General features: G+C 45.3%; 1 pseudogene; it reads left to right on the top strand.

The window, feature by feature from the left end:
* The first annotated feature begins 12,541 nt into the window (after positions 1-12,541).
* LOC116089151 lies at positions 12,542-14,412 on the top strand (annotated as a pseudogene).
* The last annotated feature ends 269 nt before the right edge of the window (positions 14,413-14,681 follow it).

Here is a 14,681-nt window from a genome sequence, read left to right as displayed (position 1 = left end):
TTTAGACACACAGGAGCAGAAAGAACCATCCAAATCTTCACAAACATAGAGCTGCACATACATCAGTGCTGAGTTGAGTTAATTAAAAACACACAGCATTCCATGTGTGCAGCAAGCCCAAGGGGGAAAGTGGTGAGGATTGAAGAGATTCCCCCAGGCATGTGCGTGTGTGGAATTGTGCACAGCTTCTCAGTCAGGCTGGGGAAGAAGAGGAAGAACGATCCATATTGCTTCTCAGAGCAGGAGCAGGATGCCCTCAACAAGAGTGAACCTCATTTAAGAACCCGAGATCAAAACCAGGGGAATAAAATAGCTCGACTTTGAATGAACTCTCTCCTCGCTGTAATCAAATGTATAATTAGCTCTCATCTACGTGGGCTGGTCTCCGGATCTCATTCATTCTAATCACTGCCCTTATTGCCTACACTAGAAACATACTCTTCATGTGCTTCTCTCTCATTCTTAAAGCAACGCTGCACGGTATAATTGGAGAGGGTCTTGCAGAAGTGATGAAGTCTGCCCACCGTAGGGAGGAGAGGTGTGTCTGCATGCCCTTCAGTCACTGCAAGTAAAGCCACTGTTCTCTGAATGTCCTTCCCCCGTGTAGGAAGGAGCTCACTGCCTTGTGAGCTCTCTCCTAGAATCCACTTTCTAATTCCTTTATTTTTCCTATCAAATTATATATGCACATATCTTAAAGTCAGCTTGTTCCAAGGGGTTTCCTAGGAAACACAGAAGCACTTCGGTAGCATTTCCCACTCCCCACAGTTGACTCACAAGCTCCAGGGCAACAGGGTACTTAGTCTCTGCCTACTGCTCACATCTGCAGGCTTCCTGAACACCTTTCTTTGGTCTTCTGTGTGTGACACCGAGAATTGACTTCACTTTAGGGAGGAGAAAAAGCTCTAGTTCTATCTGCCTTGCTGTTCACAACACCCCTACTTCATTCAGATTCATTCCCCAACTTTTTTTAAATTCACTTATTATTATACATAAGTACACTGTAGCTGCCTTCAGACATACCAGAGAGGGTGTCAGGTCTCATTATGGGTGGTTGTGAGCCACCATGTGGTTGCTGGGATATGAACCTAGGACCTTCAGAAGAGCAGTCAGTGCTCTTACCCACTGAGCCATCTCACCAGCCCCCCAACTTTAAAAAAAAAAAACAAATTAGCTAGAGCTCATCCACGACTTTTTTTTAAAGATTTATTTATTTATTTCATGTATGTGGGTATACTGATGCTGTCTTCAGATATACCAGAAGAGGGCATCGGATCCCATTACAGATGGTTGTGAGCCATCATGTGGTTGCTGGGAATTGAACTCAGGAGCTCTGGAAGAGCAGTCAGTGCTCTTAACCGCTGAGCCATCTCTCCAGCCCCCAATTCCCCAACTTGTCATCCTCCCCAAAGCAAGGTAATTGTTATCTAACTCTGTTATTGTATATTTAGGAACACAAACACAATTCTGGCTTGTAACATGACTATGATTATAAATGATGTTCGCAGACAAATCACTAAGTGCCCTAATCGCTTTTTATTTCTTACAAGATACATTTCTCCTTTCTTTCTTCCAAAACATTTGTTTTTCCCAGCAATGTGTGGCTGCCCTCAAGCCTCCCCCCCCCCCTGTCTGCAGATCAGAATGTAAAACTCTCAGCCACCGCTGCATGTCTGTCTGCTCCCATCATTCCTGCCAAGACGGTAATGGTCTAACCCTCTGAAACTGTAAGCCAGCCCCAATTAAATGCGTTCTTTTATAAGAGTTGCCTTGGTCATGCTGTCTGTTCATAGCAATAGAACAGTAACTAAGTCATCTCTTCTTGATGAAAAGCTCTTAAAATCCTGCATATCCTGACATGTCTGTATTCTGCCCTCACACTTATTTGGGCTCAGCATTCTACAAGGAAAAAATTACTTATATATTATTACCTCTGATCTCTAGTGGTGGCCTGACACTTCTAGATGTTGGTGATCCATGGTTGTGCTTATCTCTGAAGGGGTTCAGGTCATCGTTTTGTCCCAGAGTTCTAAAATTTTGTAATGATTATAAACTGCTTTCAGGGGCAGGGTGTAGAGTAAACCTATCAAATTAAGAAAACAGCATCATGCTTGCAGACAGGAACCTAGCATAACTGTCTCCGGAGAGGCTTCATACAGCAGCGGATGGAGGCAGATGCAGAGACCCATAGCCAAACATCAGGTAGAATCAGGGAAGTCTTGTGGAAGAGTGGGGGGGACAGGGTAGAAGTAAGCAAGTCAGAGGTGACAAGGACACCACAAGAAGACACACAGAGTCAACTAACCAGGGACCATGTGGGCTCACAGAGCCTGGGCCACCAACCCAGCTTGTCTTATGTGTCTTCTGTTGTCTTATGCCAATGTGCAGCTTGGTCTTATCTGGGTCCCCTAACAAGTGGAGCGAGGACTGTCTCTGACTTTGTTCCCTGTCATTGGATCCCCTTCCCCGCTGCTTGGACTACCTGGTTTGGTCTCAGTGGGAGAAGGATGTGCCTAAACCAGCTGAGACTAGATGCCCCAGTGTGGAGACCCTCTTCTCTGAGAAAATGGGAGGCAATGGGAGAGGGATTTGTAAGGGTGGGGCTGGGAAGAGAGAATGGAGGGGTGTGTGTGTGTGTGATGGAGATGTAAAGTGAATAAAAATAAAAATTAAAGAAGAAACAGTATCACTTAGTTGGGAGCAGCACTCCTTTATTTATAAAGTGATTTCTTCCTTCATCGTTTCCTGTCCCTATACGGCTTCATTAGTCAGCTATGTGTCGCTATAACAAAAGTCCTAGCCAGGATGTTTGTAAAGAGGTTTACTTTGGCTCAAGCTCTGGAGAGTAAAGTCTGGGATCAAGCGGCCCCATTCTTAAACCAAAAGCAGGCAAACTGAGCTCACAACCCATTTTAAGGTAGTGGTGTAAGTGTTCTGAGCACTTGGATACCTTCAGATCTAGCACAAACCTTACACCAACATAGCATGCCGGATCTATGTCCGGCTCCTGCATGATCTCTGGTTGGTGGCCCAGGCTCTGTGAGCCCCCATGGTTCCTGGTTAGTTGACTCTGTGTGTCTTCTTGTGGTGTCCTTGTCACCTCTGACTTGCTTATTTCTACCTCCCACCCCACTCTTCCACAAGACTTTCCTGACTCTACCTGATGTTTGACTGTGGGTCTCTGCATTTCCTTGTACTCACTCTACCTCTTTTTATGTTATCTTATGCGTATGGATTACTTGTGTACATGCGTGTCTGTGCATCACACGCATGCCTGCAGCTAAGGAAACCAGCTCCCTTGGAACAAGAGTTACAGAGGGTTATGAGCCACTGTGTGGCTGCTGGGAATTGAACTCAGGTCCTCTGGAAGAGGAATCAGTGCCTTAATCACTAAGCCATCTATCCAGTCCTTGCCCCAGATCTTAAAGGTCCATAGCATCTCACAACAGCACCACCAAAGGGACCACCCCCTCTGGGGAATACTGCCCATTTCAAACTGTGACCAGCAGCTCACCCTTCTTACTTCCTGGATACAGGGTCTTCTCTCACACGTCTGCTATTCTAGTCTTCGGTGTGAGAAGCTTCTGTTTCCACAAGGTGCGTTTAAAAAAAAAAACAAAAGCAAAAACAAACTGTTGCATTGTGCCCATCATCACTATGAGATGCTCCCTTCTGAACATGCTCTCAGCGGTCAGCACAGTGGACCATTGTGTACATGTGGGCTGATTAAAACTCCGTGGAGCTGGACATATGTGGTCTTCTAAGGAGCCCCTGGGCCAGCTTCATCTTTTATTGATATTTTCTTATAAAACACTTCCCATCTCTTGCTTGGAAAGTCTGTAGCTAGTTTTCAGGGCCCTCAACCTAAAATGAGGAGACCGCACTCAGCACTACTGTATTAATCTATTTTCAAATGCTGAAATAAAACAGCTGGAAATGGTAATTTATAAAGCTCGGAGGTTCAAGAATGGGGCACCAACATCTACTCACCTCCGAGGGCCACCTTCCTATGTTGCATGCGAGTGGGAGCTCTCGTGAAGAGGAGAGCATTCAGCAGGACAGAGGGCCAGAGAGGGGTTTTGGGGACTGGCATAGAGTTCCAGAACAACCCACTTTTAAGGTAACTAACTGGGGTCATCAGAGAACTCTGATATCCTCCAATGGTCCTGGTGAAAGTATTGCCTTTTCTGAGTTCCAACCCCCAAAGGCTCCGTCACATGGCAGGATTTCAGCACAGAGCCCCCAGGGGCGCGTGCAAACCACTTCCTCCCACACGTTTACCAGTAACCGCCTCTTCCACTCCCGCTTCCATACCCTGCCTCAGCTGTGCTTTGTGCTCTACGTTCAGATCACTCTCTCAGAAAACAATGCTGCCAAATCTAGCTTTTCCTCTTCTGCTTGTCTCTAATAAAACACATGCCTTTACAGTTATTGTTATTATTATTTTTTATGGAGTGGGTTTCTAGAAAGAATAGAGCTAAATGTGTCCGTCCAGTCCAGTGGTAAGATGAGGCTGCCTCACTTACTGCGGCTGCAGATTTGGGGAGGACAGTAAAATTCAGTCATCATGACAAATAATATATCATTATAACATTTATTAGAGGAAAATCTGGGCAAGATATTCTATAATGAACCGAAATGTCATAATTTTAAATAAGACCAGGATATGAGTGACTGCGTTTTCCCCTTCCTCCTGCTCTGGATGGCCCGGTGTTAAGCTGGCCTCATCCGTTATCTTCAACCAGAATTTCTGATGCTCTTAGGAGTTTCATGACCTCATCAGACTGTAAAAGTCAAAGGGTTCAAAACTTTCTTCTCACCTGTCTATCATGCAAATTATCTGAATACCTAAGAAGTGAGGACTCACTCTAGTCTGACCAGAATGCTGAACACATCTTAAATGAGGGCTTGCCAGCATTGACAGCCGTAGCTGTGTGTCTCATGACTGGTATTTCTTGCCTCATGATAAGCACCTTTTTGAGAGGAGAATGCGTTAGAACACATATACATGCATTGACTAGACAAAGGAATGCCTGGCATTACCGTTTTTAAGTAGACAGGAATACGTGCAGTGTATAAAGGGGATTAACCCCTATCAAAGTGTCCTCCACCCCAGATGAGAGACAATAGTAATTTGTTTCCTAATTGGATTTGAGTTAAAAATTCCTTCGAGTGTCCCAACCTTAGCCATTTAGAGTAGCCCACTCAAGGCAGAAGAACCCAGACTTTAGCATTTGTTTAAAGACTGCCATACTGATTGCAGTCCTGCCTCTCCTTCATCTAACCTCAGAGCTACCTGATTGCCTGTTTCTGCGTGTTCTTAAGCAGGAGGCTTCGAGTGATTCCACAGCTTCCAATATCAGAACCGGTCAGGAAATCACTTCTCACCTACTGTTTTTAGTCAATTCCTTATTTCTCTAGCAAAATTGCATTCTCCTGAGAATAAGCCGAGTTCTAGCCATTCTTTATGGCAGCCACATTCCAGGGCAGTTTGGCTGATGGGTTCCTGTATACTGTTGTGAAAGCCGACCTTCTGGGGCTCAGAGGATAATTTCCCCCAAAGCTTCTTGCCTCTAACTAGGTAGGTCACATTCGCTGCAGGCAGGAGTGTTGTTCCCATGGGGATACTGTAAGATAAGCTTGGGTTTCCACCTGTGCTTTGAGATGGGAGGAGAGGGGCTCTCTCAAATTTCAGGGCAATATGAGGCTTCCTCAGAAACAGGTGCATGCAGCACACTCAGTCCACGGAAAAAATGTGGGAGCCTATGATTGGCCATACTGTGTTTTGTGAAGGAACTGGCAACCTACTTTTGCTCGGGTCTTGGAATGAAGTGTGTGTTTGTGGGTGCGTGTGCGTGTGCATGTGCGTGCATGTGCGTGTGCGTGTGTGTGTGTGTGTGTGTTTGCGTGAGGGGGGGGAGAGAGAGAGAGGGTGAGGGAGAGGGAGACAGACAGGCAGAAAGAAACAGAAACAGAGAGAGCCAGAGAGAGACAGAAAGAAACAGAGAGCCAGAGAGAGACACAGAGAGGTAAGAACAAAGCCGCATTGTGAAGGAAAGCATTACGTCACAGCTCAGAGAGAAATGAGACCACACCTGGAGCACTTTGCTCTCCTTCAGGAAGCAGCATTACAAAGTGACAACTGGAAAGATGCCAGGAGACCTGAAATGTCCAGAAATGCAGAAAAGGAGGACAACATGACTGCCTTTCTTCTGTTAATCAGTGACCGTTGAGAGTGCAAAAACCTCCAGGTTCCCACATTGCTGAGAACTCAAAGGCAAGAGAGATCCCAATCTTGCACGGTGGAACTCTTTCTAGTACCCAGTGGTTGTATAACACACAGCTGCACCTTGTTTCTTTACACATCTCTTTATTGCAGTAGCTTTAGTGAACTTTGCAAGACACTACATCTTTTACCAATGAAGGGTTTGAGGAAACCCTGCAGGAGCCAACCTGGCTCATTTCTTTGCACGTGCTACTCTGTGCCCCTGTCATAATGGCTTCTGGATATGATGCTTCTCCACACTCCACAGGCGGGCGGCAGGGTGATGGAAACATTACTTTTGTTTCCTGGCATTGCTAGAACTGAACTCTTCCCCTAGCCCCTTGCAAATATAACTTTTCCATACACCAGGAAACTAACAGGATCCTGAGACTTCACTGCCATGTTTGTGTCTTGGTCTGCACCCAAGTTGGCACTACCTTAACTTTAGGTGGGCCTGTGTAGGCAGCTCGGAATTTCCCAGCCACTGTGTGTGCTGAGATGGAGTTCAGTGTTGCTTCATCAGAAATATTGATTAATTTCCAGAGCTTGTGCTGTGTAAACATGGCATCATCAAGCTAAATAAACAGGCAGTAAGCAAGAAAGTACTCCTTCTCCTTCCATCAACAAAAACCTTTAATTGAAAAACAAAGCAAACAGGGCTAGAGATGTCTCAGCAGTTAACAGCACTTGCAGACGACCTGAGCCAAACTCCCAGCATTCACTTCATGTGACTCACAACCACCTATGACTACAGCTCCAGAGAACTAACCTCTTCTGGTCTCTGCACACACACACACACACAGAGAGAGAGAGAGAGAGAGAGAGAGAGAGAGAGAGAGAGAGAGAGAGAGAGAGAGGGGTGGGGAGGGAGAGGAACATAAAGCAAACCTAATACAGAGTAGGTGTCCCACTCAGTCACTTGGAAATAGTACAAAGAAAATGAAAAAAATTGACCTCCTGAGCTCCTTTCTCTTTTTCTGAACTTCAGAAACAGTCACAAACGGAATCTTGGACTTAAGGGCCGGTAAAGGATGCCTGTGTGAAATATACTAATCTGTGTATTGAAGGAAATAATTTGTGTCAGTGAAATGAATGATGTTTCCTGAACTAGACTGAGCCCTGTGGTTCTCTTAGTGCTGCCAGGGATACTGTGACAAATTGCCACCAAGTAGGATTATGGTTTCAATGTGACATCTCCCACACAGGCTCCAGTGTTTGAACATTTGGTCACCAGCTGGTGGCACTGTTTTGGGAGGCTGGCTGTGGACTTCCAATCTGTAGCCTAGCCAGCAGAACTGAGTCATTGAAGGTAAGCCTTGTGTTGCTATATGATTCCAGTTTTAGCCCCAGCTCTTGCTTCTGCTCTGCCAAAGAGGGAGCAAGTTGTACTCCAAGCCCCCATGAACATGGGGACATGCCATGAACAGACCCTGCTCTTGCCACCAGGCTCTCCCACCATTAGGGCCTGATGTCACTTGAAACCATGAGCTGGAATAACAAACCTTGCCTGCTGAAGCCACTGCTGCCTGGTATTTTGTCACAACTTTGAGAAAAGTAACAAACACAGTGGCTTAAGATCACACAAATGTGCCTGTGTCTCAGTGGGTTAGAAATCGCATAGAGGTTTCATGGGACTAAAGTCAAGGTGTTGGGGAAAGTGTGTCCCTTTCAGAGGAGAGAGAAGAATCTGTTGTCTATTTTTCCTGGGTGGTATCCTGGCATTGTCTCACTCTGATCTGCTCCCAGCTTCCCTCTTCTACTTTTAAGGGCCTTGTGATGGCAAGCAAGGTAATCCCTCAGAATCCTCTCATTTGAAGACCTGTTGATTAGCAACTGTAATTGCTCGTTGTCAGGTATTCTATTGCAGCTTCCTTGAAAATGAGTTGACCTTCGAACACCCAGCCCCTTAGAATGCAGCCTTGTTTGGAAAGAGAATCATTTCATGGAGATCTTGTTGCTGTTTTGTTTGTTTGTCTGTTTGTTTGTTTGACAAGATGTGCCTCATACTGGAGCAGGTGACCCCTGAATCAACCTGGCTGGTGTCATCAACACATAGCCATGGAAAGGTGCAGGCACCTGGGTGAATGCCCATATGAAGACAGAAAAAGACTGGAGCAATGCCTCTAAAAGCCAAAGAACTTCTAGAACTATCAGACATCAGAAAAAGAAAGGGAGGAACCCCTTACCCATGTAGGCACTCTGACAGAAGCATGGCCCACCAACACTTTGATGTCAGACATACAGCCTCCAGAACTACAAGATGACAAGTAGTTTTTATTTTGTTTTGTTTTGTTTTGTTTTGTTTTGTTTTTAAAGAGTCTAAGCTTGTCGTGTTTTCTTATACCAGTACTAGGGGGTAGATAAGCTATTTGAGGTAATGGTGCCAGCTTCCAAGATGTGAATTTTTTTTAAACATGTGTAACTTTATAACTCTAATGACTGTTATCTTGACAGGACAGCAGAGGAATTCTATGCTTTAGCTCCAGTCTTTATTTTTAAATACAGTTTATATGGTAAATAGCTTTCGTGTATGGAGAAAATATCTGCCCTAGAATGAAAGAGGTTTTTTTGTTTTAATTTGAACTTTGTTGTAGTTACTCTCAGTGGTGTAAGGAGTCACCTCTCTTAGGGCAAAGCTCAAGCAATCTCACTATCATCAGAATAGACTTCCCTGATTGTGGAGCATTTCTCACAAAATGACCCACTGATGAGGTGGATGTCAGCTGGTCCCCTTGCAATGCCCTGTGGGATGTAAGACCTTGGAATCTGAAAGTGAGGGAACACTGGTTAGTTTTTAAGCAGAGCGAATCTCAAGCTCCTGACAGGTCTTGACATAGACTCTGTGTCATAGATGAATCAGGCAGGAAGTTTTTACTAAGTGGACGAGAGACTCCAGTGAGTCTCTGTCATTGAAGGAGTTAGCGTGGCCACAGGAGGAGGACCTCGGCTTACCTGCTCTTGTCACCATCTGCTCACCCCCTCCAGCCTCCAAGTAGAGTTCCTGAACTTCAAGCAGTGATGGCATAGAGGGTGTTAGAGGCACACGTGTGAGGCCATGCCTTGGACTTACTGAGTGGAACACTCCAGCTGAGCCTAGCATCTGCGTTTCAGTCAGCCTTTGGGAAACACTGGCCTGTCTGGCACTCCGTGATCCCCTTTGGTGGTCTCAGTGAGTGCAAATGGAAGTGTTCAGAGGAAGTCTGAAGTCAAGTATGAAATGTAAGAGCAAGACCTTTGCCTGTCCATTGTGATTCCTTGGACTCATTCAATGAAACGTGGCAGGGTCTCTGTGCTTTCCTAGACCAGCACCCTCTCCCCTCTTACTCCAGGGAGGAGCAGCAGACCGTTTGCTGACATTACATCATTGTTTTAGTCTGCTTTGTATCACTGAAACAGACTCCTACTAGCTTAGTAATTAATAAAGGAAAACAATAACCTCTCATAGTTCAGGAAGTAGGAAGTCTGGTGTGTTAAGTAGAGGTGGGGATTTATCTAGAGACAGTCTCTGTGCTTGGTTATTCCATGATGTAATATAATACTGAAGGGAGGTGATGCGGGAGGCAGAGAGAGAAGTGAAGCAGCCAAAGTCACACTTTCAATTTTTATTAATTAATAATCTACTTATGCCTACCCAGAGATACTGGCATTGCCCATTCAGGAGGACAGATTTCTCATGACTCCATTCTTTCTCAGAGACACCACCTCCTTGGTGGACTCAACTGAGATGTAGTAATCAGCTTCAGCATTTTTGTCTGTTTGATGCTCCAATCACAAGGAGGCAGGCGTGGGCTTCCAGGCTCCACTATACCCTAGGGAAAGAAAAAGGTAAAAGATGATTTCTGGGGCTGGAGCCTGACTTTGCCACTAAGTAAAAATGAGCTGAGAAATCTGCAGGCAGGTTTAACCCTGTCCTCATACTTGGAGGGGAGCTGCTGCTTGGCTGAGGGGAGGTCCCCTGATCTTTCTCAGGGGACTGATGCATGTATGCATGCGTGCGTAGGGCATTTGTGTGTGTGTGTGTGTGTGTGTGTGTGTGTGTGTGTGCACAAAAGGAATGGATATTCCTGATGGAAGAATGCAATGTCTCATACTTGTGGATAAAGTTACCACTTGTAGGAAGTGAAAATGAAGTCTTCGGGAATCACTGAAAGGCTGCGAGCCAACCAAAGGAGACGGAACAGATTCAGCAATGCATGGGGAATGAGTCCCAAGTGGCTCAAGAAGGCTTTTTTTTATTTTCCCCTTCACCTTGCTAAGAGAGACATTACATTGAAAATTCTCTTTTGTTCTCTGGGATAAACTGAAGGATGAACAATTTTTTTACTGAGAAAGAAGAAATACAGCATAGAAGAGGAAAAAGCAAATGCTCACAGAGACCCCATGGGACATCTTTTCTACCCGGCTTTTCCTCTTCCCGTTTCCAGGCAAATCACAGCACTTGAAAATACTCCAGTCCCTACACAGAGAGCTTTCAAACGGATACTTAACAGAATGCCAACTGCAGTAACAGAAGGAAAAACTTGGATAAGAAAGCACATCCATATTCTTTTGTTCAGTTATAATGAGAGGTTTGCAGGTACCAAATCCTGCCTGCCGATGGGCCTGACATCCTCAAGAGAGGAGTACCATTTCAGTTCCCAGGTTTGCTCCATCTTCCAGCTAGCTCATCCCTATCCTGGAAATAAGATTTGTGTTTTCTGGGGGTGTGCATTAACCCTGATTACCTCCGAGCTTCCCAGGAGTCACCCTGGGCCCCTTTATGCTGCCCAGTGGATGCTTGTGTGGAGTATTTATACATACTTTGGTAGCTTATCACCAACAGTCCAAAGAGCTCTCCTCAACTATGAATAAGCTTTCTCAAAGCTTAATTCTCTTGACTAGATTTTTAAGTATCCCCCATCAACAGGTAAATCTCAAAATCTGCCAAAGGACTTCCCTGTACATAATCGAGATGATTATATTTAAATCCCGCCTTGTGAGAACTTGTATCTTTGGCCCCCAATGCAGCCTTCATAGGGTACCATATGGATATGAGAATGGGCTCAGGCACAACAAAGGGGTCCCCCAAGCAGACAGGGAGATGGCCCATAGACAGCGTCATACAGTGGGGTTCCAGAAGCATGATCCTTGAAGGAGTTGCAATGATTCAGCTACTCCCCCACAGGAAGTGACAGTTGTGGGTCTCTGAGGGAAGAAGGCCATCTGCCCTTATCTGTGTTAAACCTGGCTTCAAATGTCAAGGCCAGGAAGAGGAGGTGTCATTGCGATCTGTTGAGAGGAAAAGGAAGGCTTAGTCAAGGCAGAAGGAAACTTGGACACTCAGAAGGGTTTGGGGGCAGCTGGAAAGTAGCCGTCAGACTTGTGCTTGTCCTTAACGCTTAACAGCATCCTCATCCCTAATTCCAATAGCCTACTAGGCTTACAATATCCTCACCTCTAATTCCAATAGTTCACCGTGCTTCACAGCATCCTCACTCCTGGTTTCAGCAGGGACCAGACTCTGGATCTTACGCCAGGATATCACTCTCCCTAGTCCAGCCTCTGAATACCCCATGACTTCCAGGAGGCCTCAGCTTTCTTATCCGAGAGAGTTTTACTTTGGACTGCCCTCAGGCTTTTCTATTCTATATTCTAGGTCTCTTTTTAGTGGTCCCCATGGCAGAGACCTTAGTCATTAGGATGTCAACGTCTCTACCAAAAAAATAAACAAACAAACCAAAACAAAACAAAAAAACAAAAAAACAAAACCTCTTGTCCAGCAGACTAAATGCCCATAACCTTGGCTCTCATCCTCACTTGTGTGGTTTCTCTCCCTCCCTGTCCTCTGCTACTAACATAGCCCTGATCTTAGACCTTGAACCCCGGAGCTCCTTCGTGACTTGTTTATGGAAATCAAGGTGTGGCTAACTGATACCTTGCCATATGTCCGTCTAGAATCATCCACCATCCGGCTCACCCCCTTGCCATCTTCTTACTTCAATAGTTCACGACTAATGCCTGCAGTCCCCTTGAGTGTCAGATTATGGCAGTGAAGTTGGGGGAGCAGAGGGGCTTTTACATCCAGCAAAGAAGGTTTGGAGTCAGGGCCACTTGAGTACATAGATGTCAAAGCTGCTTAAAATAAGAATGGAACTTGAACTCTTCGGATGGCATGTCTAAGACATCTCCCACAAGCAGACTTAAGAAGCTGTTTAAAGGCAGTGGTGGCGGGGTGGGGGGCAGGCCGCAGGGTGGCAGCCCGAGGCGGGCTCCAGGTGACGGAAGTGCCGCCGAGCCATGGAAATCGGCACCGAGATCAGCCGCAAGATCCGGAGTGCCATTAAGGGGAAAATTCCAAGAATTGGGCGCTTACGTGGATGAAGAACTTCCTGATTACATTATGGTGATGGTGGCTAACAAGAAAAGTCAGGACCAAATGACAGAGGACCTGCCCCTATTTCTAGGGAACAACACAATTCGATTCACCGTATGGCTCCATGGTGTCTTAGATAAACTTCGCTCTGTTATAACCGAGCCCTCTAGTCTAAAGTCTCCTGATACCCAGCATCTTTGATAGTAACGTGCCTTCACGCAAGAGCAGTTTTAGTCGAGGAGATGAGAGAAGGCACGAAGCTGCTGTTCCTCCCCTTGCCGTTTCTAGCTCTAGACCTGAAAAAAGGGAATTCAGGGTTTCTACAAGTTCACAGAAGCAGAAATCCACTAATGTCAGACATTCATATGATGATGGAGCTTCCACCCGGCTAATGTCAACAGTGAAACCTCTAAGGGAGCCAGCACCCTCTGAAGATGTGATTGATATCAAGCCAGAACCAGATGATCTCATTGATGAAGACCTCAGTTTTGTGCAGGAGAATCCCTTATCTCTGAAAAAACCTATTGAAATTTATCGACCACCTCCTGCAAGTAGAAATGCAGACACTGGTACTCACTTAAACAGGCTGCAACTTCATCAGCAGCAAAGCGGTGCTCACACGGCCAAGCAGCTGGATGTACAGAGCAGCCAGGCATATGAAACAGGACGGTTGTGTGAACTGGAAGTGGAACTTGGATAAAATGAGTGTTGAGGAGGTAAACTTTTGGGAAAGAAAGTTGCCTGTGGTAAGTTCAGTTGTTAAAGTAAAGAGATTTAGCCATGAAGGAGAAGAGGAGGAAGAAGATGAAGATTATGGGACCCGGATAGGAAGCTTGTCCAGCAGTGCGTCAGTACCCGCAAGCACCCGCAAGCACCCGCAAGCACCCGCAAAGCCTGAGAGGAGACCTTCTCTTCCGCCTTCTAAACAAACTAACAAGAATCTAATTTTGAAGGCTATCTCTGAAGCTCAAGAGTCTGTAACAAAAACAACTAACTATTCTGCAGTTCCACAGAAACAGACACTTCCAGTTGCTCCCGGAACTAGAACTTCTCAAGAAGAATTGCTAGCAGAAATGGTCCAGGGGTAAAACAGGGCCCCCTGTTACAGAAGAGGAAGCAAAAGGAGATACTACAGAAAAATTTCAAGGAACTCAACAGAGACAATTGTCATCCCGACTGCAAATTGATCCAGTAACGGTAGAAACAATGGAGATGAGTCAAGCTGAGATGACTGACCTGAGTGTGGCACAGAAACCAGAAAAACTTTTGGAGCGCGGCAAGTACTGGCCTGCTTGTAAAAATGGGGATGAGTGTGTATGCCATCATCCCATTTCACCTTGCAAAGCCTTTCCCAACTGTAAATTTGCTGAGAAATGTTTGTTTGTGCATCCAAATATGACACAAAGTGTACTAAAGCAGATTGTCCCTTCACTCACATGAGCAGAAGAGCCCCAATACTGACTCCAAAACCAGCAGCGTCTTCTAATGGCCAGCTCTGCCGATACTTCCCTGCTTGTAAGAAAATGGAATGTCCCTTCTACCACCCAAAACACTGTAGGTTTAATACTCAGTGTACAAGACCCGACTGCACATTTTATCACCCCACCATTACTGTACCACCAACGCTTGCCTTGAAATGGATTCGACCTCAGACCAGTGAATGATGCCCTAGTCCTACCTGGCAGAAGATGGTGCAGTTTGAAAGCTTCCATCTTCTGATGAGAGATGTTCTACAGAACTTGTCACATCTTTGAAATTTAGAATATATTGCTTTCATAATATGAACTTTACTGCCCAACTGAAGTGTCTTATTTTTCAAGTTTGTAAGTTTATTAAGTGGTTTTAACATTTTTTGTTTGTTCGTTTTGACTATGAAAAAGACAGTTTAAAGAAAAGCCAGATTCTATTAAAACATTTGTGGCATGTTTGTAAAAAAAAAAAAAAAGAAGAAGAAGAAGAAGAAGCTGTTTAACTTGTTAATCTGTGTCTGCAATTTATCAACACAGCCTTTGTCTGTTCCACAGAGCCCCCTGTCAGCAGGAGGCTTATTCCTACTCTTACTGC

Source organism: Mastomys coucha, unplaced genomic scaffold, assembly GCF_008632895.1.
Source record: "Mastomys coucha isolate ucsf_1 unplaced genomic scaffold, UCSF_Mcou_1 pScaffold14, whole genome shotgun sequence".
NCBI lineage: Eukaryota > Metazoa > Chordata > Mammalia > Rodentia > Muridae > Mastomys > Mastomys coucha.
Note: the sequence above shows the minus strand (reverse complement) of the source record. Positions and strands in the feature narration are given on the sequence as shown.